Consider the following 24,258-nt stretch of genomic DNA (forward strand, 5'->3'; position numbering starts at 1 on the left):
TTATCATTCAGACATCCACGTGGTGCTGGGCTCAGTGGTGAATCTGGCAAGGGCAAGCATTTTGAAGGAAGATTGAAAACCAACCTTGAAATACCCTTTCTTATAAGACAGCTATTGATCATTCATGATGATAATAACTTTCCAGTATTGGCAAACAAAGGAGCCCTCTGTATTCCTTCCCGTTTCATCACCATGTAGACATAAGGAACACCGAAAATCAATTCCTAGGCTTTCTGGAAAAAGGAGAAAGAAAGAAAGAAAAAAAAAAAGAAATAAAGGAGTTGGCATTCAAGTGCTCTCTTCAAAGTGCTGGACCAGCTCTGACCATCTCCTGAATCTGCACTCTCTCAGTGGAATGGAATTTCGCAATATACCATGGTCATTTTGGCACCTGCTTCTCTGCAGTAGCTATAAATCTGCTGCAGGTCACACAACTCTGTAAAAGGAGAAAAAGTTACCCAAGTATTCTTGGACTGGGCCTGGAGATCAGGAGAGGGACAGAAATGCATGCCTCATCCAAAGAAAACTCTGCCTAACTTTAGACTGCTAACAAGCTCAGTGGGAAAGTCTGTTTAACTGTGCACATCCTGCAGAGGTTTCTGGGATATAACCTGTTAGACCCTCACCTAGAACACATTTCTTCAGCTTTTGAAGGCTTGCTTGTCTGCAGGGTGTCTGCCAAGCAAAAGAAATGAAGATTAGGGAGCAAAGAAACCCAGTGGCAGCTGTGCATCAGGTCCCAATTAAGACATCAAACTAAACCCTTCAGCCCTAGTTCTCAAACATCCTTGTATATAATATTTCCCATGAGGCTGGAATTCTTCTGTGAGGTTTATGCTGGCTTTAATGTATAGCATCAGTGTTCAGTAAGCTCTCAGGGCATTCATATTGCTGCCTGAGACAGCAGGGTATGTTTTTTCACCCCCACCCCTCCCAATAAAAGGTAAGGGCATGCCCTGTGTTATGACATGACTTGACTTGGACCAGGGGAGCACATTTGAACTGTTTGACATGATGCTGCATTTGAATTTGCCACAGAGTCTTGCTGGTTCTGAGCATTCTAATGTCTTAAATCCTAAATCCTAATTTTAGCCCTAATTTTCTAATAGCCATTTAGTCCATTACACATGGAATTAAAAGGTAAATCAACTGTCAAGATTGGTCTCTCCTAAGAATGGGCAGAGAGGGCAGGTTACTGTATGAGGGGATGAGAAGTCTGTGAGGTAGAAGTCCACTTGCTGTGGTTTTCAGGGACAACAATTTAAGTCACTCACTGTACAATTCTTTGTCAGTGCACTTTGGGCCAAATAACTCCAGTTTAAGGCTGAAATTTAGAGGTAGTTGACCAAGGCCTCTCCATCATGTCATCAAGTCCCAAGGAATCGTTTGCCCTGATCTCAGTGAAAGTCCCATCTGTACATCCCCTGCATTAAGGCAGAAAATCTTGTATTCCCTGCCAGTTTTCTGCACTCTCTTGGAAAATAGTCACAGTGTCACTGCAGAGTCTCACCATGAGGACAGTGTGAAGTGCCTGTCTTGCTCGCCGGTGAAATCATACATTACTCCCTGCTGAGAGGGCCCAAGTCACCCAGCTGTCCTCACTAAAAATTAACTGAACAATCCTGCAGGAGTTCACTTAAAATTCCCCTCTCTGCACTTACGAGACAGCCCTGCTGTGAACGGGAGCAGCATGCCCAGAGTCAACTCCCACTGCTTCACAACACAGAACAGATTTGGTTTGAAAATAACAGCAGTAGGAACATCTACGCTGCCAAATAGCTGAGCTCCCTGCTTTATTGTCAGATCCTGATTCTTCAATTGTCTCTGGTGTTTTCCCTTGGGATCCCTTTGGGACTGGACTAGTTAATTCCTTCAGAGAAATCTCAGTGCATCTCTGGAAGCAGCTTGTTGCAGCAACCCCTGCCATTAAGAAAGTAGGAGCATGCTGTCTAGCTCCCTGAACACTGTCCAGGGAAAGTTATCACTCATTCCAAGCCTCATGATGTGAAACATATCCTTAATGCAAAAACATGGTGACTGTTACTGGGTACGACATAATCTGCGGCTTTTTCCATGCAAAATCACCTGAAACAAGCATATAAATAAATTATTGTCTCTCAAAGCTGTAGAGCTGTTACACATGGCTCAGAAGGGACCAGGAAAAGTACTATGAAGAGCTGGACAAGGCCCACTGTCTTTGGAGAAAGATAACTTTGAGCTTTGTGGATGATAACCACTTTTATCCCTGTAGGGCCAGGATTCACTCCTTGGAGTGAAAGCCTTTAGAAGCAGAGATGCAGCTGACAAAAAGCCTAGTAGGGTCATGATTCCACCATCCAGGTTTCCCATAAACAATACTTTTGATGCAGAACAGATAAAAGTTCACCATTGCATGGGCACACAACAGAATGTTTAACCTGGCAGTACACCAGCTGCAAGAAGACAGACAAAGCCTGAATCAGAATAATGTTAGATAGGGTCTAACATGATGTGTCTGCTCCATTTTGTCATGGCATCTACCTGGAAAAACCCCCTCTCTGAATTTCTTCAAATTAGCAGAGAGAACATGAATAGTTTCAGTACTCTACATGACAGGAAAATCCCAGGGTTTCTTTCTGAGATATAGCTGGAAGAACTTCCTTTTAAAACCTGGAATTCAGTGAAAGTACTTGAGCCACATTAGCCTAAGTTTCTGCAGCTTTTCTAGGACCAATAAGACAAATAGCCAAATGCAGGGAGCATAATTCCTCTGCCCCTACTGAAAAGACATTGAAAAGTTTCTCAGGGAAAGTTGGTTCTCCAAAGCAGGGGTTAACAAGGCAAAATGGCTCTTTCAGAACTAGTCTAAGGTTGTGAATGACAAAAGTTGTATGAAAACCTGTTGGCACAGTGTTGTAGCCAAAACTGAAGAAGAAACACCCACTGGGATTTTGGGTGGATTGATGTTGAGAGGAGGTCTTAGCACTTCTGGTTTCCGGCTGCAGATTGAAGCGTCAACGCTTTGAATTAACTTTTAAACACAGGCATGATACCAAAATGTGATCTCTGGGTGTATTTGCTCTCCATAATCAAAGAAATAAACATGTATTTCTATAAGCAGCAGATTTAGTGAAGGTTGGTTTCCCACAGATGAGCATCTAAGGCTGAATTTCCTTGCTGTACGACAAGAGTAAGTTTGTGCTGTAAATTGCCTCATGTTATGCAGCCTCTGATTTCCATGACATTTCTAGCAGCTTGATATTTTTGGAAACTGCACTCCTCTGTTGTACTTGTGGTTAAAATAAATCAGCAGATTTTAACACTGTTGGGGCAGGCAGGGGGGTGTGAGGGGATGACAGGGAAAAATAGACATATGGAGCATGTAAAGGCATGTTTCTCACTTCCTTAAGAAACCAATCTGAAAAGATAAAGATGGCAGAGCCCTACCACATTCTGCTGGAGTGGAGTTTTAATTGGCGAGATGAATGTTAAGAAAATCCCCTTACTAAAGAATTGCAAGAAAAAGAGCTTGTTGCTCTGAGTCATCTCTATACAGCCCCTTAAACTACACAACAGCTAACACCTTTGTTGGAGGTAGAATAAGAAAAAGATGAATTACCTCTTAAAATGAGAGTCAGATGATGAGGATAAAGTTTTAGAGTGGATAATTCCCCTTTTCAACACTGGATTCAGGCAAAATTAGTGGTTCTGAGTATGATCTAAGGTTTACCCATCAAGTTACTTCCTGGGGTTAAACATATTACAGAATTGGAACAGTTAAGGAAAGGCCCCTGCATATACTTTCGTAATTTGATTTATGCTCTCTTTCATCTCAGACTCCACCTCTTCAAGTCATCTTTTGACAAACCTACTGAGAAGACAGAAAAGGAAGACAGGAATTGGAATGTTCCTGAAATTGTCACCACAAGACACACATTAGTAATTTACCTGGCAACACTTCCCTAGGGAGCTCTTCGGTTTGAAGAGAAGAGACAAAACCAAATTCACACACCCCTCCCTCAAATAGTAAGTTTTTATCAATAAGTTAAAAGTCAGTTATATATGAGAGGCTCATAAACTGGCTCCATGAATGACTTACAGGCCAGACTGAATTTGCATATATTTTTCAAGGATTGAATTTCCCCAACAAAAGTTAAAAAAAAAAAAAACCATTGGGAGAAACAAATGATTCCTAGTATTGCAGAATAAGTATAATGTGAGCAGTGGATTGCTAAGGATTAATTGGTCAAGCACAATGGCTCCATAATCGTATTGATAGTATTTATTTCTTTATTTTAGCATTTCATGGTATCTGTCTGTGAATGCTGGACATTCAGATGACATTTAGGAGACCTTGATGAAGGGTTCTGTCCAATTTTTAAGCCTCTTGTCTTTCAAAACTCTGGTCTGGGTGAGCTGCTGAATCTCAGGGCCTCTTTGGAGCACTCTTACAATGCAGATGTGGTTGTGTAGCTCTACCTCCTTCAACTGCTTATCCCCAAGCTCAGACCTGACCCTGAAATGTCTTAAGCATTTTCTTTCCCTAATCAAAGGAGGAAGTTTGGCTCTGAAAAGGCTTTACATGGACTTTCTATGCACTAGTACTTCAACCTCAAAACATAAACAAGATTACATGTTACCAGAAAGGCAAATCACCAGACTGTTTCATCCTTTCCTTGGAAGTCCTTGGAAGTCCTTGAAATAGTTAGCCAGCGTGCAAAGGCCAGAGTTGGCAGCAAGACTGATGCACTCCTGCCTTTTGTTATTTATCACCCAAATGATGCTTTGATCAGCCTCTGTCGGGATCACCAACCCCTTCCAGGGGATTTTATTTCCTTGGAAACCATCCTGTCAATTCCCATGTTGGCAAGTGCTCCTCGGCAGCACCTTCCTCACCAGGGTGGTATCACTCCCACGATTTGGTGGGAGTCTGTACCCGTGGGGTCTGTACATCAAGAGGAGCCAGAAGGAAAGCAAAGATCAGTATTAAAGTCAACAGACGACATGGGGACCATGTGCAGTGAACACTTTTTCCAGTCTAACAACATTAATCCCAAGTGGGACACCCCAAATAATTTGTTAGGAAATGATTCAGACATAAATGGGCAGAGCCCTATTTTTGCAGGTTGGAGAGGAAAAGAGACAACCAACAGGAAATCAAAAGGGGGAACTGAGGTCATGAGAAGCTTCTGAGAACTTGCTGGTCCAGTTGGTGTTTTTCCACCTGCCTGTGACTGCTGTATGTGCCAGTCTAATACTGTTAAAAACACAGCTGGACACCCTCCGAGCTGTCACTGAACTGGACAGGGTCCAGTCACAGAGCCTCCTTAACAGAAGGAAAAGACAAAAGCAGGCACGGCGTGAATGAGTAGGAAACAGGACTGAGAGTGAGGTACATTTGCCCTCTCTGACCTCTGGCTCAGAGGTAGGTGGGAATCTTCCAGGGAAATTCCTGGGAGCTGCCCAGCTCATTTCTTAGACCAAAGAGGTCGAATTTGGAATCAGCTCTTTTTGTTAAGCCAGATGTGCTTGGTGAAAGGACCATCTTCTCCCTCTCTCAGAGCATCCTGCCTCTGACTCCGTGCCACTGCCACACTTCAAACACATTCCCAAACATTCTCCCATCTTCTCTCCTCTTGGGAAAAGTTCCCAGTTGTTCAGCTTGACCTTGCTGGTTTGCTATTCCCCTGGAAAGAGCTTGAGAAAGCAGAAACCATGCACAGCCTTTTGATGAGGTGAGATAACTTTGGTTCCAGGGAGATTTCAGCAGAATGCCACAGCTCTGTTCGACATCGGTAAAGCCCAGGCAGAAAGTGTTCTGCATTGACTCCTAACACTCATTTTGGCTGAGCTTGGCCTTATCCTAAGCAGCTGTCCATGAATTTGCCTATGCTATGAAGCACAATCCTTCAATTGCCTAAAAGCATATTTACACAATGTTCACAAATCTGTTATGTTGAAAAAGATCTATCCTTTAATTATCCAACACAGCCAACCACCTTGATTGGGATCCTGCCCAAGTTTATTTAAGAGGAGGAAAAAGTTATTATGAAAATTACCTGCATCATGGTTTTTTTTCTTTTTGAAATGAAACATTTTTTTATCAATGTATAAACCACAAGAATGATCATCAGTTTAAATAGTTTCCTGCGGGTGAACCCTTTCAAGTCGAGCTGTCAGGAGGATGGGTGGGGAACCCTCCTGGAGGAGAAGTGAGAATAATTCCCTTTCACAACACCCCCTGAGGCAGCCAAAGATCAGAATTACTCTGGGACAACTTGCTTCACCCTCCACGTGTTGTGGGCAGGTCTCAGCCTCCAGCATTCAGTGGCGTCAGCATGTGCCGAGGAAAAGCTGTTCTTTAGCAAGTTGACACCTCTGAAAATAAGTACATGATGTTCTGTGATCTGCAGGTGAGCAGAAAAACATTACACCCCCAGATTTGTGCTGTTGCCCCGAGTGCTGAATCATTTGCGTAACTCACAGAAAGTGGTGTTATGTGGGCAATGAAGATATGGAAGAGGGTTGTAAAGTAATTGTTTTTTACGTAGGTTAGTGTTTGGGATTTTTTAGTATGTTACATGCATAACCCAATATGTGAAGCACTTCTAAAAAACAGATTTTTTTTTTTCAGAAAAGCTGTTTTGTTGGATTGGGTACACAGAGAATCACTTTTCATATTGAAAATGTTAATTGCAGGCATGCAATTAGCAAAACAATAAATTCTTGGGGTTGAGGGAAGGAATTATGCTAGTGAAATGGGATATCTGACCTTCATCTTCCAGTATGATAAATTACTCTCTTGTGGTGAAGGCTTGGGTGCTTGGGAACTTGGATAGCCAAGTCTCTTCTAGCATGGTCTTCTGTTGGCCTTGCAAAGACTCTCATCTCCCAGCTATCATAAGTGGCTTCTAATTTTGCCTAGAACTTGCTGTCATTTTTCATTGCAAAACCATAATTTTTCTTTAAATACTTGCAAAAAAAGAAAAGCTTTTATTAAGTGTTCTTATTGAAAAGCAGTGGCTGAATTTAGGGCATTGGGATTTTTTTTTAAAACTTCAAACATACATTTCAGCTTTGAAGACGTTTCAGCCTTGGCACTGCTTCCTTTACTTCTGAGATTTTTACAGGGGATCTGGACAGAAATGAACATTTTCTCATGCTTTATCATAAAAAACTAAATGTCAAGTAAATTTGCAAGACACTAGAAGCTGAGGTGCCTGATTTCCAGGTTGCTCCGTTTCAGAGATATCAGTGGAGCTGGTGCTGGTGATCTGAAATCAAAGATGTCCACCTGAACTTACCCATGTTTTATAGTAACACTGTTACAATAATGTTTGCCCATCGTAACTTATATTATAATTGCACAAATATACTCAATTCTGTTTGAGAGATAGATATGGGGGAAAAAAGTTCATTAAAAATCAAACCCCAGATAATGATATAAAAGCTCAGACAAATTACAATGAATTACACAGGGAGTGAACACATGGCAAGGAAAACATGACATTAATGTAACACAACCCTGTGATTCACTATTTCTAATTTTTTGTGCTGGATAAGGAGGAATTTGTGTTGCCTGGGGTGTCACGATGCTGGGATCCTTTCTTGTGATGAAGCCCACAGATGTCTTGCCTCTCTCTCCTCTCACATTCATTGCCATGGTACCCAAATGCTTCTCCAAAGCAGGTAGCATGTACAGAATAATCTGTCTACTCCTGTTCCTCACACACAGAATGACCTTGAGTGAAAATTCATGCACTGCCTGCACCGTAGCTTCTCAAGGGCTTAACAATGCCTACAGCAAAGGTAAGGCATGGTGTAGTTGCCAGCAGTTTAAAGAAGTTCTGAGGTCCTTTGATGGAAGGATGATAACTGAACCTGCATTTGAAATAAATTTTCAAATGTCTTTTTGCTAACCCTTCTTTCTGCTTCTCTGTTCTCTAAGCCATAAACAGGGCTTTCTTTCTCCTCTGCGTAATAAAAAGTTAAAATAAAAGGCCCTTTGGTGAAATGTCTGACTGGCACCATAGCATCTTATTTTAATAAACAATGCAAATTTTAAGTTGTCACAGATCTTTACCCATTACTTACACTAAAGCATTACCATGATGTAATGTTATTTAAGTTACTGCTGTAGAAATAGTTCTGTTCTGGTTTGGTAGGAACAGGACAGAGATATGTATTGTTTCCATTATATTACAAGAGAAACTTTCAACCTTTTTCTGCCCAAGAACAATTTTCCAGTAAGGATGAAGAATGTTTAGAAGTTTCCCACATGGGATCCTGCATCACACAATGTAGCTTGATTTTGCCCCATTTTAGAAGCCTCCTTCACAGGCTGAAAATCACTGACCTGCATGGTCTTCCCCCACATCTCTCCATGCACAAGCCCCCAAAGTTGAAGCCAGCACTACGATAAGGAGTATGATGCTGAAACATCAATTTCTAGTGCTGGAAGTGGACTGTACTTCTATCTGATGGGCGAAAGCTGTGCCAGAGAGTACTTCAAACCTCCAGAGAGGCCCAAAACCCAGAGGCTCCAAAGGCAGCCCCTTTATCAGTGGGTATTGCTGTATTGCTTCTGTATGGGTAGGGTTTGAGCTGCAGCTTTCAGAGAGGAGCACCATAGGGAAGGCAGCTGTCAGCAGCTGAGCATGCTGGGGTTTATTGTGCCTGTTCTTCTCCTTTCAGGTCAGCAAAGCTGAGTTCTTTCAGGGAAATCCTGTCATCTGCAGACAGTGAGACAAACCCAGATCTCCCTTTTTCTCACTCATCACAGAAGCATGACAGCCATGGTCCAATGATCTGGCATTGGAGCAGATACTGAAGGCTAATTAATTAACAACATGATGGGGATTTGCCAGAAAAATCTGTTCTAATTAAAATTTATCAAAACAAATTTGCAAAGGAGCAATGATGATTACAATAGCAAATTGGGTGGGGCTAAAGAAACGTTACTTATATACCCTGAATACGACTGCTGTGGTCCCAGTAAACAACTGAGATCCTGTTGTGTCATATACTTTCCAAAGAGATTATATAGATGGTTTCCTGCTCTAAAGAGATGGAGTCTATTCACAGTTTACACTAAAGTCTTCCCCTCTTAGAGAGATCATCTTCCTGTTCTCGAACAAGCAAACACACCCTCCATTCTGTACTCCTCTTTTACTTGTCTCCTTTCATCATGGCAAGCCAGGCCAGTAAGCAAGAAAAGAAAGGCTGTCTCTAGATGAATTAAGGTGCTGAGAGTTACAGGCCTCTGCTTTAAAAACTCCTTTCTGAGTAGAGGAATTCAGATTTTATGCACAGTTGCAGACACGTTTACAGAATATCCTGAGTTGGAAGGGACCCACAAGGACCATTGAAGTCCAGATCCTTATTCCTGTTTCTGCTTTTTGGTGAGCCCCCAGCACATCACAGACCTAAGATTCATCCCCCAGAGGAGATATTTGGCTGCCCCCAGCACACCACAATTCCCTTTCCCCCCTGAAATTTCTGTTGCTCTTCAAGAAACCCTGGGTCAGGACTGGAAAGAATGCAAGTGCTTCAGTGTCAGCCGCAGTCCAGAAACTCACATTTTGGAATTATGAGCCTGCACTATTCCACAGAGCAGACTAACTCTGCTGGCATTGAGTTGGGGATAAAACTATCATTGGCTTCCACAGAAGCTAAGTCAGGCCAAAGCAGGGAGCAAAGCACACTAGAAAACTTCACCTGCAAGGTCTTCTGGCCATCAGCAGTATATGGCAGCACTTCATCCCTGTCTGGTTGCCGGGTGTGAGGCTGGGGTTGGAGCTGCCTTTGCTCTGACTCACTTTTTCCATATAGTTCCCCTTAAAACAGAGATCTAGTACAGAATTAACGAAAGTTTCACAGATAAAAAAAAACAAACAAACCAAACAAACCTATGATGAGAAACAAAATATTGCACAAATGAATTACTATGAAGTTGGAACAACAGAAACTTCCATATCAGCCTAAATAATGGGAAACATTCAGTTTAATTGAGGTATCTTCTTTTAGATACTGCAGGCAAACAGGGGTATCTGGTTATTGTTAGTGATGAGAGGAGGGTGGGGAGCGGCTGGGAGTCTCAGAGCAGCTCCAGAAAGCATCCAGGAGACAGGATCTCTCCAGCAGCCAGTTGCTCAGTGTGTGCTCTGCAGGCTGGACAGCACAGTGTGCAAACAGCTTTCTCTGGCTTGGGTTCTTTCCAAGACCAACAATTGAATCCACCTGAGGTAAGCAGACTCACAAATCACCTTATCTCGCGTGACATGACGGACAGATGTTTTTCTGTTACACTGAACTGCACAAATGGGACATGTTCTCCTCAGGTCAGGCTCCCAGGTTAATGCCTGGCACATGGAGCTGCCTTCTTGCCTTTCTTGGGGGAAGACCAAAGGTAAAGAGCTGACACCATGGGCTGGCCAACAGGTCAAGCATTGCAGAAACCAACCAGAAGGTCCCAAAGGCGCCAATGTCATCAAGATACACCTAAAATATTCTTTGTGTTGTCTCATTTGGACTATAAGAGATGTGAGCAGGGACATGCCCAATACTAGGTGTTCATGCAGCAAGGACTGAAGTATGAAAACCAAAGTCCTTCCTGCCATGTGGATGCACACAAACTACACAAATACGATATCCACTCCTTTCCCATTTCCTATCTGAATTGTTGCACATAAAAGAAGAGCACTTCCAAGGCCAGAAAGCACAGCTGTGTTCACAGGAGTTGAGAAAGAAATCTGCACTGAGACACAACGATGCTTCTAATTGCTATTGTGCCCACCTATCAATTCCCATGTGGAAACTGCTTCCCAGCCTATGGAGCACAGGGGTTATTGTTGCATCAGGGCATCCTGCTGCAAGGCCATATCAGACCTGGTTCCTACAGCACAGCAGTGACTGCCTGGCCTCCTTCCCCATCCCCCAGTTAGCAAATTGCCTTCTAGAAGCTCAAAAATACACCTGTCACAGTAGAACAGAAAGGCTTTACATTAGTGATTTAGGGAAACCTTTTTACCAGCAAGGATATTCCCATCAGCACAAGGAAACTCCTAATGTGATAGTTCTACAGTCTTATCCTTCTAGGAGAGAGCTCTAGTAAGCAGTGTTAAATATTTAAGTTATTGTTCTCTTTAACTCCTCCCTCTTCAGTGACTAAAGACAGCACCTATGTAAACAAGCTCTCTGAATGTGCTGATGTGTTTGAGTCATATAAATTCTCCTCCTTCCTTATATTCCATCCCACACCAAAATGCTACGGGACATTAGGAGCTTCCTCACCACAGAACTCAAGGCAGAACCTTAGAGATGCTCATGATTTGAGGGTGTTCAGTTTCTTCCAGAGCAGGGGCTTTAATTTTGCTCTTTCGAGAGCATTATAGTCAGGACTCTAAACTGGCAGATCAGTGTTATGAAGTCTCGGATGATGAACTCAGGGACTGAACATGCTTCTAACACCCTTATCAAAACTTTGAACTGGCATTTTGTGGTGTCCAGCCTAAGCTGTTTCATTGGACAATCAGAATTGCTTAAAATGTCGCTCAATGCAGTACAACAGCTGGCACTTGAAGAACTGAAACAAAGATTTGCAGAGACAATTTGATATTTCTTTGCCCCTTTTCACATGCAGAAATCCTTGAATTTCTGCACAAACAGGATTTGCACAAGCAAATGCAAGTACCTGTCAACTATTAGTTTGAAAAAAGGATCCCTGAACATTGTGGTACACAGCCTTTAGAGAGATAAGATGTTTCTAAAATTTCAAAAAACAAGGTATCCTAAGCCAAGATAGATGAAGAATTTGGAGAATTTGTCCTCCCTGTTGATATGATCATAAATCTGTTGGTACAAACACCTCCCACTAAAAGAAAGACACAATTTGCATGGCTAATGTGTAAATTCCCAACAAAATGCAGGTTTTGGCTAAATATTGCTTAATTTTCTGGGGATGCTCAGAAGAGAACACATAGTAGTAATACTTCATTCTAGTTGTGTCATATTACACTACCCAGCTAAGTTTAAAATCTTACCATGACAATCTGTCATGTCTGGTAACATACACTTGCCAAAGAGGGAGAGAAATAAAATTTTTAAAATTGCAAGTTTCATTAAAATTCAAACAGAAATATCATTTCCAAAAGATCAAAAAGGGTAAAACGTGCCATTAAAAAATTGCCCAGGTTGAGTACATTTCCTCCCTCCTGAAGAGAATTTTTTTTCAAAATAAACTGGTTTATATTAAATCAAAATATTACTATTGTTTGGTGAAACAACAGTTTTCCTTTTGGATCAGTGGCAACCATTTTAGAGCAATTATTTGATTTCTTGAGTGGCTGAAACACAGTAATTATTTTCCTGATTCTCATTCTCATTTTCAAGGTCAGAATCAGAAGTTGTATTAGCACATTCCTGCTTTCAAGTTAAACACCATGCTTAAGTGCCTTTCTAGGCTGAGACCTAGACCTGTTTAAATCAAAGCACAATTCCATTGAACTCAGTGGTGTTGCATCTGTATGTAGGCAGGATATGTGAGAAGAAAATGAGTCCCATATGTTTTTGAAAAAATCATGGCAAAATGTTAGACTAATGTTGTGCATTAAAAGGAGTCCTAAAACTCATGGAATTATTGTTATTTTAGTTGTCAGTGCTGTATTTATCTGATATTTCCTGGCTGTCTATTATATATTTAAGATAACATAGTCTCATCATTTTATACCAGCTAAGACTTTGACCCTAAAAGTGAATTTTAAATGTATTATGCACTCCAGAAATCAAATCATGAGAATTACAGTTCTTTAACCAGGGAAGAGAAGTGACATCATATGCTTATCACAGCACAGCTCAAACTTCAAATACTGCACTGCTTGGAGCAATCCAGCCAAGGGAACAAATAAAATCTTCATGACTGAAGACAACATCTTTTAAGAGTTGATTTCAGGCAACAATGAGGATTCTGCCTATGAAGAGGATGATGGGATTCATGAAATGAACTATTTTGTTCTAGAAAAATTATAAAGAGACATTGCACACACACAAGAGCACAGCTACACTGTGACTATGAAAGACAATGACGGTTAATGTACCTTGGATTGAGCCCCATAGTCCACAACTAAATTGTCAGGAGACATGTTTAGTTAGACCAGAACAAGCCATGTTTCCGTGACCCCCACACAGACATATCTTCATTGTCACTTGATAGAACTGGAAGACAAATGCCAATCCTCCCACTGCTTTTACTGCTTGTGTTGTGCTGTACTTCTCTGAATTCTGTGGAGGCCCACTGAATGGATAATGCATCTATAGGCTATGAAACAAAAGTTCATGTTTTCTTCTTGAAAAAGGTCTATTTCTAGGTTGACCTATTCCTTCAAGATCACAAATTGCTGATACCTAATGATAAAAGGAGTTGGCCTAGATTCCCAACTGATACAGCTTGGCAGAGATCCACTAATGTCCACATGGCCAAGGTAAAGATTACTTTCTGTTTCCTTAAAGATAAGTCAGAAAAGTGATTCAGAGAACTGCAAGTGAAAATTTTCTTCTGAAGAGAGCACAGTATTATAGTTCCCATCTCTTGCCATGAATGCACAATGTGCACAATTCCCATTCATTTCCCCTTGTTTGTTTGAAAGAGAATTACAAAGTGTTCTCAAGATTACACATTAAAAAAAAAAAAGACAATGCCCTGTGCAGTTTTCTTTCTGGTGTTCCAGCACAACCCTGGGGAACCCTTTGGATTTATTTCCTTGCAGAATGATGCACACTGCAGAGATAATCAGCAAAGAAGGCAATGGGAACATCTGAGGAATATCTGCGGCTGGAGAGTAACTGTGGTCACTAAAACAGTGCTACACAAGTTTCTTGCAGAACTATTATAGCCAGCAAATCTCAGTTAGCATATATGAAGTCAGTAATCTTTTCTGGTGGGTGAACTGGGAAGTAAACACTGCCACCCTAGAGTAGATTTCTGCAGGTGCATGTCACTGGTGTGTCGATCTGACTTGCTACCCAGTGAAGTATGACGCTACAAACAATAAAGGACAGTAAATGTCATTATTAGAAGCAAAGAGAAAAATGACAAAAAAGGTGTCCCTGCATACACCAGATGAACTACAAGGCATTGAGGACATTAGGAATTTAGAGAGACTCAAGGGGAAAGTGAATAAGTTCATGGAAGAGAAATCCATTGAGGTTGCCATCAGCCCTGTGCCTGCCTTAGCAAGCTCAAAATGATAGCAGTTAGAGATCAGAAATGCTTTAGGAAGTAGTTAAAGTATGGACTTACCCTTTTCTCACACCCTTTGATAGTTCCCTACTCTGAGCCACAACTGGAAATAGGATCCTGGATTTGATGGAACTGTGGTCTGGTCCATTGTGGCCATTTCTCATGGGGCTCCCCGTGGCAAAAACTCACAGAGCTGCTGGCCTGCAATCTGTCATTTTCTAACAATCATTTGTCGGTTGTACACACACTCAGAAATATTCTGATCGTTTCTAGTTGCTTGACTAGGCTGAATGCCAGAGCTGGGGAAATGAAAAGGCCTTGGTGGCAAGCGTATAAAGGCAGTTGACAATACAGTACTGACACGGGTAAAGAAACTGCTACCCTGGCAATGTGCTGCCTTGGAAAGGCATGAGTGCCGAGCACCAGCCAGGGCAGCCCTGGGGAGATGAATGCAGTGTGTCTGGAATGAAGGCAACATCCGACTTCACACAAAAGCAAATGCCTACAACACAGTTGTCATTACCCTTTTGTATGCCTGAAAAGATGGGACAATTTATAGCTGTCATGGCAAGTGGTCCAGTCAACTCTTCAAGCAACGCCTCCGAGTCTTGGCTGGTACAGAAGGGCCTGATGAGATCTCCGCGACTGAGATATCGGAGTGTTGCCAAATCCTCCTCTGCTCTTCAGAAAATCTGGGCACGTGTCAGTTAGCAGCAAGTTCAAAGCCATCTCTGATGGCCCACTCTGACAGGGATAAGAGTTGAAAGACTCTGGAGAAACGCTATAAACCCCTGCTTGAGGCAGACATCAGCGTGGGGCACAATGCTGACAACCTTGGCTAGGACAGGAGACAGCCCGAGTTGTCCCAGGCTAAGAGACACAATACAGTGCAGTATGAACAGGAAATCAGATGTAAGAAGGTGTAAATCAGAAATAAGTACTTACTATCTTGGGGGATTATAAAACTCAGTCCTGTTTGTCACCTGTAAGTCCACTCAGTACTGACTCTCCAGCCCTTGCACACCAGACAGTCAGTGAGTATCAACCACCAGCCTCTCTGGGGACCTGCAGGTTGAGCAGTGCCAAGGCTTACAGAACCATGGAACAATCCACCAACCCATCCTGGTAACTCAGGATCCTCATAATGCTATTTTAATGATGGCATTTACTCTCTAACCCCTCATTTCTAAAAACATCCATCCCCTGAATACCTCACGGCATCAGGAAGCTTTCCTACAGAATAGCCTTTGCTGCCCGTATTTCTGGGCATATTTTCAAGCTCCTGGGGGATCTACTGCCCTTTTGCACTTCAAATACCGTTTTGCACCTCAAATGGGTAATTTCACTCCCATTGCATCTGTGGTGAGAGTTGTTCAGAGGGTACTTCTTCAATAGTTGCAAACTAATGAAGCTCTGGTGAAATACTGCTGCTTTTAGTTCCATTTCCTAACTGTGCTGGCTGCTTGGTAATTGGGAATTGTATCCTACCAGTTCTAGCAAGTCCCAAAATTTGCATGCAATTGATCAGCTACAGAGCAGGTCCAACATTGGGGTGCGATGATAAGGGTCAGAACCACTATGTGCTCCTCTGCAAGCTGATTTAGAATTCAGTGGTGACTTTCACATGTCCTGTAGTGGCTGGGGATACACTCTTGATCTGTGCATGGAGAGTGGCTATTTTCCCATGAGTAGATGAAGCTGGTTACAGATTTCTTTTCCACATAACCTCCTTCCTTGCTAGCCTGCTTCTCTCCCTCCTGTGTTAACTTTCTTGTTAGTAACCCATCTCTGTCTTCACCATCATCCCATTTCCCAGTTAAAGACTGAAGCAGACTTCATGACCAAGAACATATATTGATCTTGAAAATTTTTTGTTTCATTTAAAATCAGCTCTACAAGTCGAGAACCTAGATCTATACCAACCTGATCAGGGATCCAAAAAAAACCCCACCCCTGCCTGCATCTTAAAGCTGTCTGTTTTCATTACTCCCTTAGAGAGCATTTTTAGCCCCACAGCAGTACCTCTCTCCAATGCAGCTTTGCATTGATTACCTAAGTACGTTTCATTGCAAGACACTGTGATTATGTACTTCCCTAAAATCCAAGTACTCTGATTAAAAAAAATACAGGTTTCCCAGGCAAGATTAACTTTTTAGAAACCTATACTGCTGATTTCCATTATTAAAAGAAAAGTAAAAATCCAATCTCACAAGATCCACTGCAGGTATGGCAGGCCCAGAAGAGATCAATTGTTACAATTGCAACATTTACAATTTTTTTGTTGAACTGGAAGATGGACTGTGCTTCTTTCCTCTGCTCTTTCACTGCCTCCCATCAAAGGCTTATGTTTATTAAGCTATTCCCTAAACAACCTAGGATGCATAGTAACTTCTTATCTCTGTATGTTCACATTCTCCTGACACAGCTATTGAGACTGGGTCTTTATGACCTGACTTCACGTATTTTTCTTGGCACAGGATTTATTTTTTAAGGGGATCACTATTTCAGCCAACTTTTGCATCATTAACCACCTCCTCCTCTCTATTTATTTGTATTTTAATAAACCACTAATTTCCCAATCAAGGAACAAGGACAGTTCTGGCTAAAAGCCGAATTCAGACAAAAACCCAGCAGTAACAGAAATAACTACATGCAACCATTTTTTAAAGAAAGAATAGCAGCATTAAATATCAGTTAGAAGCTGTGAACTGCAGGTAACTGATAAAGGAGGCAAAAGATATCAAGAAAATTACTGCAGGCAGGTTGGAAGGCAAAGACTTGTGCTTAAGCAAGAATGTGATAACAGAAATTCTAACAATTGTCTACTACCTGACTGGACAGTGTAAAATTGCTGATAAAAGACAACTGAAAAAAAGAGAAAATATTCAGCAAGTAGTTTAGCTCTAGATTTGGAACATTTCAGAAGGAGTACAGCAATATTGGAGAAGGAGGATTCACCTCAGAGAGTCTGGTCTATGTGCACACACAAACTCCCAAAGGCTTGGCCAAATGTCAGTAGATGATTAGCATGTCCTAAAAAGCTGAGAAGTTCAAGAGGACTGACACATGGTAAGCACAGGAGGAGTTTCAGTAAGAAAAAGCATTTTACCCTGCCAATTTTCATCCAGGGAGCCTGAAACCAGCATGGGCAAAAAGAATGGAAGAGCTGATAGATGATTCAGCTGAAAGGCAAAGAAAGAATGGAAGGCTGAAAGTAAAAATAATGACAATCAATAATGTTTTATGGAAAGGAAAGTTTGATATGCAAAGCTGAAATCAGTTGGCAAATGTGATGTGCAAACTCTGGGCATATATTTGACTGCACACAGTTCAACATTCCACATAAAAACTGTCTTGTTTGTTCCACATACTAACCATGATAACACATCAATAAAGGCAAGTTTTAGGCAAAGCCTAGTTATTTGCAATCTGCAGAAGAGTCTAGAGAGGACGCACTGACAAAATGGAAAGGAACTAAATATATCACTTTTACTTGACTAGATCAACAGAGGAACAGACAGCCATGTAGGCAGGGGTCTCTCTCTCTCTTTGTGTGGTCTTGGTATTGTACCAGTTCTTGTGTGAATAATTAAAATACATACCAAAGTTTGGAGAAGTTGTTTGGGGTTTTTTTTGGGAGGGGGGAGTAAAACACAATACTAGAAATAAAGGGATAGATGAAACCCTTAATTTACAGCTTGATTGGTTATCAAAATGTATTGAGACAAGTTGATTAGAAGAAATAAAAATATCTTCACCCAGTGAAAACACCTCAGGTGAATAGACTCTTTCAGACAGCAGAGAAAGGCATAGTTACAGTCTGTGCCTGAAAGGCAGAGCCAGAAACTGAGAAATAAGACACATTTTCAACAGAGAGGATGATTAATTTTAGGACAAACTACCACGGGAAATGGTGAATTCTCATATGATCCAGGTCAGCAGAAGGTGGGATCCATCAGTCAGCAACACACGAGGGATCTGATTAAATCATTTGCAAACCATTTTGGGCACTGAGGTCTCTGCAGTGCTGAAGAAACCCAGCACTAAGCCACACAATCTGACCCAGTAACCTGCAGCAGGGAAATGTCTCTGGTCAGCTGCACGTTGCAACCTCTCTCTTCCTCACTCCCACTCACAGAATGGACTGCTCCCTCCTAAAGTGCCCATCCTGGCAACACAGGAGCTTAAGAGATGAACAGAGCTTGCTTTGAATTGGAGGGAAACTCATATACATACCTTACCAGCAGGGAAACACATACTTTACAAGGTAAACCACACCTAAGACTTTTTTTTCCCCTTCCCTCTCTTTTCAAATCAATCAGGCCCTGTAAGTTTGACTCTATATGGACCTCTCTTGCTTTCTGTCAAACTAAAAAAAATTCAATTCTAGGTGAATATACAATCTCTTCCATTCAGGACTGGTGCTGGCAAAGCACGGGATGATGGGAAGTTGCTGCTGGCAACATGAAGATGGGCTGCAGCCACAGAAATTCAACAGCATTGCCGCATGCTGACAGAGCTTAGATGCCATCAAGAGTTTGGGGAGTTGGGTCACTCTGCTGTGAAAGGCAGGGTGCAGCAGACAGGTTTGCTACAACTCACTCAGGAAACGGCAGCCACCATGGGAACCCTCTGCCTGCAGGGCCACTGGTCCCACCACCATTGCTGTCTTGTCCTTTCTCCTGCCGAGGTCAGGTCCACACTCAGCCCTTGGCCTCCTATTCATTATCTTTCCATAACCCAAGTATTGGAAGAGCCTGGTTGTCCCACTGCCCCTGAGAGAGGCTGGGAACCAGTGAGATGCACAGGTCTTAGATCCACAACTCAAAAGCTGAAAAGAGAAGATTTTACACTTGCTCATAATTTGGGCTTTGCCAGGTCTGAGCACAGAGACCTTCAGTTTCCCAGTCTGTCAGCCTAGTTTCCCATGCCAGCTTCACACTCACTGGAGGAAATAAATGAGAGAGAAGGGCTGGAAGAGACGAATGTTGTAACAAGCCACATCAGTGTATGGAAGCAGAGAAAGGTAAGTAGGGTTTATTTTATCAGCACTGCACAGGAAGTCTCAGTACCGAAAATTGCTCTCATCCCAGCCAGCACTCCATGTTATTTCTGGCACCTTTGTAAATTGGTTTGAAAAAAAAAAAAACAACCTTAGAAATCCCTCAGCAGAGTGTATCTCTCAGCTCCCTGCACTTCCAGTATTCTGCTGAAAATAAGAGCTGTTCCTACACTGTCAGGGGCTCACAGCACTGCAGCCAGCACAGACACATTGACTCCAGCTGAAGACCCTGCTGCCTTTTTTCCCTGTGAGACACCTGTCTCATTTCATTCATGCCATATTAAACCTCATTAAGAGATAATTATTTATTTATTTATTTTAGCTCTTGTCTTCAAAAAAAAAAATCATGCTCCTGCATTCAGGGGCAAAAGACACATTTTTAAAGCTCAGTTTCAAATTTTGTTTCAAGAAGAACTTGCAAGTTATTCATTGATGTTTTCTTGGTCAGAGGGGTAACCTGTTTATTTCAGAATCTCCTAAATCTGGTTTTCAGGCATTAAAACTGGAATTCGGGGGTCAGATTCAGGCCCATCGGTTTGTATGGACCCATAGAGGGCACCAGACACTCATTTTTCGGTGCGCTGGCCAGGTGCACTGTCCTCCCCAATTACTCTGCAGAAGGCTGGGGAGTCCTAGGGATGAAGACTAGGAGATCAATGGAATTAGAAAATTGCATTCTAATCTGAACTGTTGGAATGGAAGGTATTTCAATTTCCTGCCAGTTCCAAATTAAATATTGAAATAAATCGTTTACTTGATCTGAAATTTCTTTCTCAAGTATCTGATGAAATGGAGGGAAAAAAAATCAGCTGAAATATTTTATTTTCCATTTCAAGAATTCAGACAGGCAATAAAAAAAATAATCTGTGACGTGAAAAGTCTCTTCCCATGGGAAAACCCAAGCATTTAATTTGGAAACAAAAAGAACTGCTTTGACTTCTCTCTTTTCCCCCTTCTACAACAGAAAATGAAATTAATTTACAGTTTGGTGTCACTGAATCTGCATTTTTCACCGAAAAGTTCAAACAGAACATTTCCTCCCCCTCCAGCCCCAATTGTCTCAAATCAGTGCTCTCCAGAGGAAGTGTTTCAGTGGCCTTTGTAAAGATCACACTCTGAGAATCCCATTTTCACTATTTACCCACCAGCAGCGATAAATGAGAGGTAAATGAACGGGAAGAAAACAAACCCACGATGTGACTCACTGTCATGTGAGAAGTGTGCTGTCTGCCAGAACCACAAGTCCTGGTGTATTATCACAGTGGTTTATTTAATCTGCGAGTGAACTCTAGGTATCATCTAACACATCTGCTCCCATCTTGCATTCCACAAACAGCCCATGTGTCTGTCCTACAGGCACAGCCTTTTCGGGGTTCATTTGCACATCTCACAGGGTAAACGGGCTCAGGCAACCCCACACCAGCAACATCCTGATCCACCCTATGGTACAGGGTATCTGAAGCACCTACCAAGGCCGAAATATTACACACAGAGCTGTGTAACAACTTACTGTTGCGCAAACATGGATGTATCTAGTTAACAGATGGGATCTAGGAAGTCGTTCTCAGTAAACCTACATAAATTTGGGAAAGGGAGGGCAGGAACACCAGACTCGGAAGCAAGATTATGATCAAAATACTGAGGCAGTTCCTCTCTCCTGGTAACTGTCCAAACCAGTATCCTCAATTCCAGACCCTCCAAGCCTCCCCAGGTTTGAAAACTGCTTGCTTATATGAATTTCTTAGTTTAAGCTTCTCTCTCATTTTTACCAACCTTTACTCCCACTCGTCTCTCATCTTTCAAATGGCTTTTTACTTCTTGCAGCATGGAGGATGCAACCTTCTCAAGTTTTTCAGCAACTTTAGTGGAGTTGGATTAAGCCCAGATTCCTGCAGCAATTGGAATTCAGGTGTCTTTCTAAAACCAAGTATTTCTTACTGCCTAGGACAGACTTTGCTCTGTACTCCTTCCCTATTTCTCTTCCTTAAGAGATTAGATTATCCTTAAATAATAAGTTTCCCAATTGTTTTGTGCAACAAACCCTCTCTGCTTCCTGCTTTATACATGGTTTGCATCCTGTGCACATGGCCTAAGAGATCAGTTGTTCTGCCTCAGGGGGCAATTAATCCCCAGCACTGTAATCTGCACAGAGGCATTTAATCTTTCAGGAAAGATGCACCTGAAAGGAGCTTTCTGAGAAGCACAGGGTTGATAGAAACCACTAAGAAAAGCCAACAGTTTAGCCAGAGGCTGGGAATCTCCTTTCTGCTCTGATCAAGTTTCCCCAGCAATTAAATGCGGAGCCTTCCAACACAAGTGTTTTTTCTAAGGTTGATGAGCAAAAGTCTCAGGGATTCAATTTCAGTATCTTCTCAGAAGTCCCTGTTGCATAATCCTGCTCCCCACAGGAGAGTGTTTGGTTTTGCTCCTGCTGGATGGGAGAGTCTTGCCTGGTATCGGGCTGACTTCTCCTCAGCCCTCATATAAAAGTCCAGTCTCTATATGCTGGATCTACAGAGCAGAGACCCTCCCTGCTGCACAAATTCCAAGCAGACAGAGGTCCTAATCTCTCCTTTGGCTCTAGAAGTGCAACTAAGGCCACACTCATTTAAAAATACTTTGATGAGGTAATTACAGAGTGATGCATTCTTCATTTTGTCACTTTGCTCTGCATCATGATATTCTGGATGACTTTTTCAGACTTTTCAACTTCAGGATATTCAGACCTTTCCAAGACAGCCAATACCAAACCTTCTGCCAGGGATTTCTCTGGAACTTGGCTGAAATTCCAAAGCTCTCTATTTCTCATTTGGCTTCCTCAACTCCTTTTCCATTTAGGCTGTCCCTACCTGTCCCCTCCAATAGCTTTACCTTTTTTGCTTACAGGGTTAGCTGAGGACAATGGGAAAGAGCACAGGAATCCTAATTTTAAAGCAGTAACAAACTGGAACTACAGCCTCTTATGACGTGCATTTAGGTGCCCAAATAGGAAGAAAGCACTTGGATGTGGACATCATCCTCTCCTGCAGCATGTTCTCTGCGCACCCAGTGATATTTTACAGCCATTCAAAACTTAGATTTATGATTTGGGAGACTTGTCCCAACTCCCCACAGAGGCTCCACAATGGAAACCACTGCACTATGACATCCCTCAAAAGAGATGACTCATCCCTCATCCACTGCTTTCCCTGTTTCCACTCTTTTTGCTTTGGCCTCAATCTGGAGTTTCACTTTTTTGCTTAGCTACGGATTCTCAAGCATGGTTAGAAAGAGAAAGCAGGTGGGCTTGCATTTCTGATCTACCCATCCTCAGCACACCCTTTGCTTCCCACCCAGCTGCCACCTTCAAGCCAGCATGGCCCAACTGCATTTCCCAGCACTCACACACAGCTCCTCTCCAGCAGTTGGCTCAACTGAGCACAAGGAACAAGGCCACATCCTTCTCCCAGCTCTGCAGTAGAGCTGTGGGTCTCTCCAGCTAAGTCATCTCCCCAGTGCCTGCAAAGCTGCACCACAGCACCATTGCTGGGATAAAACAGCTGCATTTGCAAGGTCTGGTGCTTTGCCTTTGACTTGCCTCACCTACTGAACAGCTCTGCCAGGCGTGCAGGTGCAGGGACCCCTTCAGTGGCAAGAGGTGAGGCTCACAGGTCACCAGCACACATCAAAAGGGACACATAAAGACCCACATTCAGGGCTATGCTTTCAAACCCAGGAGAAAGGCAGATGGACAAAAAAGACACTAAGTGGATAATAAGTTTTAGGCAAATATTCTGAAAATGGCTCCCTGGAAGCCTATAGGCTTTTCCTGACATTAATGGGGTTCCTGCTCTAGGCTAAGAGATGTGTGTAGTGCATGTCATATATGAATGTGTTCAGCATAAGGGGGCTTTAAATCAGCTACTAGTGCTGAACAAATATAGGATGAGGTCACTCTTAACAAAACTAAAGTTCAGTTACATTTGAACTGCTATCAGATGAAAGCTCATCTTCTAGGAAAAACAGAAGGGGGAAAAAAAAACAAACCAAGGCAAAAACCAACCTATGAGTCATGAGGTTGAAATAGGTTATTCAATCACAATGTCCTGCAGACACATTTCCATTCCAGTAAAACGGGTTTGAAGTTTGGAATCTCGTGAAATATTCGTGACAGGAGGATGGACACGAGTGTCAGACCAGTGCTTTCCACCAAGTCCCACCCGTCTGCAGCCTCAGATTGCTGCTGTGGCTCCTTGGACAATGTCAGGGAGTGGCTGGTGCTGCATAAGGAGTGTCCCCTTCAGTGTCCCTCTCTGCATTCCTATTCTTAGGATTTTTAAAAAAATTAATATTTTGCCCCATTATTTAATTTATTGTTTCTGTAATTGTTTGGTTTCTCCTCAGTTTCTCCTTCTTTAAGCATTCTTTGTAAAGTTTTGCTCTTAGGTTTTACAGGGATGGGCTGATGACTCTTCTAAATGGGAACAATGTATGTCTAGAGGAAAAGAGTAAGAACAGAGAACATATACAGCAACACTTCTGAACACCCCCAGCCTCCAAGGGTTCCCTGAGCCAGGCTTGGTTGCTTTGTATTAATAGCCCTTGATAAATTTTTCCCCTGGACTTGTCCAGTCATCCTTTGAAGTTCTGTAGGTGTTTAGTAACCAAGGTATTCCAGACCTTTGCTATGAACTGGCTACTGTTGAAACAATCATCTAATGCCATATTACACTTCTTAAATGTTTAACATCATTATAGTAGCTGAATTCTTGGTAGACTCTCTGATAGATCTTATATGCACACCATGAGCAGGATACAGAATCTACATCCTGAATCCTGGCTGCAACATTTTTAAAATGAAAGATAACCTAAATGTCATTACAGAAAGCAGCATTAGTATGATTTTTTAAAAAAAATCATCTGAAGGGAAATGACCTGTATTTGTAAGAAGAAATATAAATTAATATCCACTATGAACTGGTGAAATTTTAAGTTTGTAGAT

This window comes from Neopelma chrysocephalum, unplaced genomic scaffold (assembly GCF_003984885.1).
Source record: "Neopelma chrysocephalum unplaced genomic scaffold, ASM398488v2 Primary Assembly neopelma1_64, whole genome shotgun sequence".
In the NCBI taxonomy this organism is placed as follows: domain Eukaryota; kingdom Metazoa; phylum Chordata; class Aves; order Passeriformes; family Pipridae; genus Neopelma; species Neopelma chrysocephalum.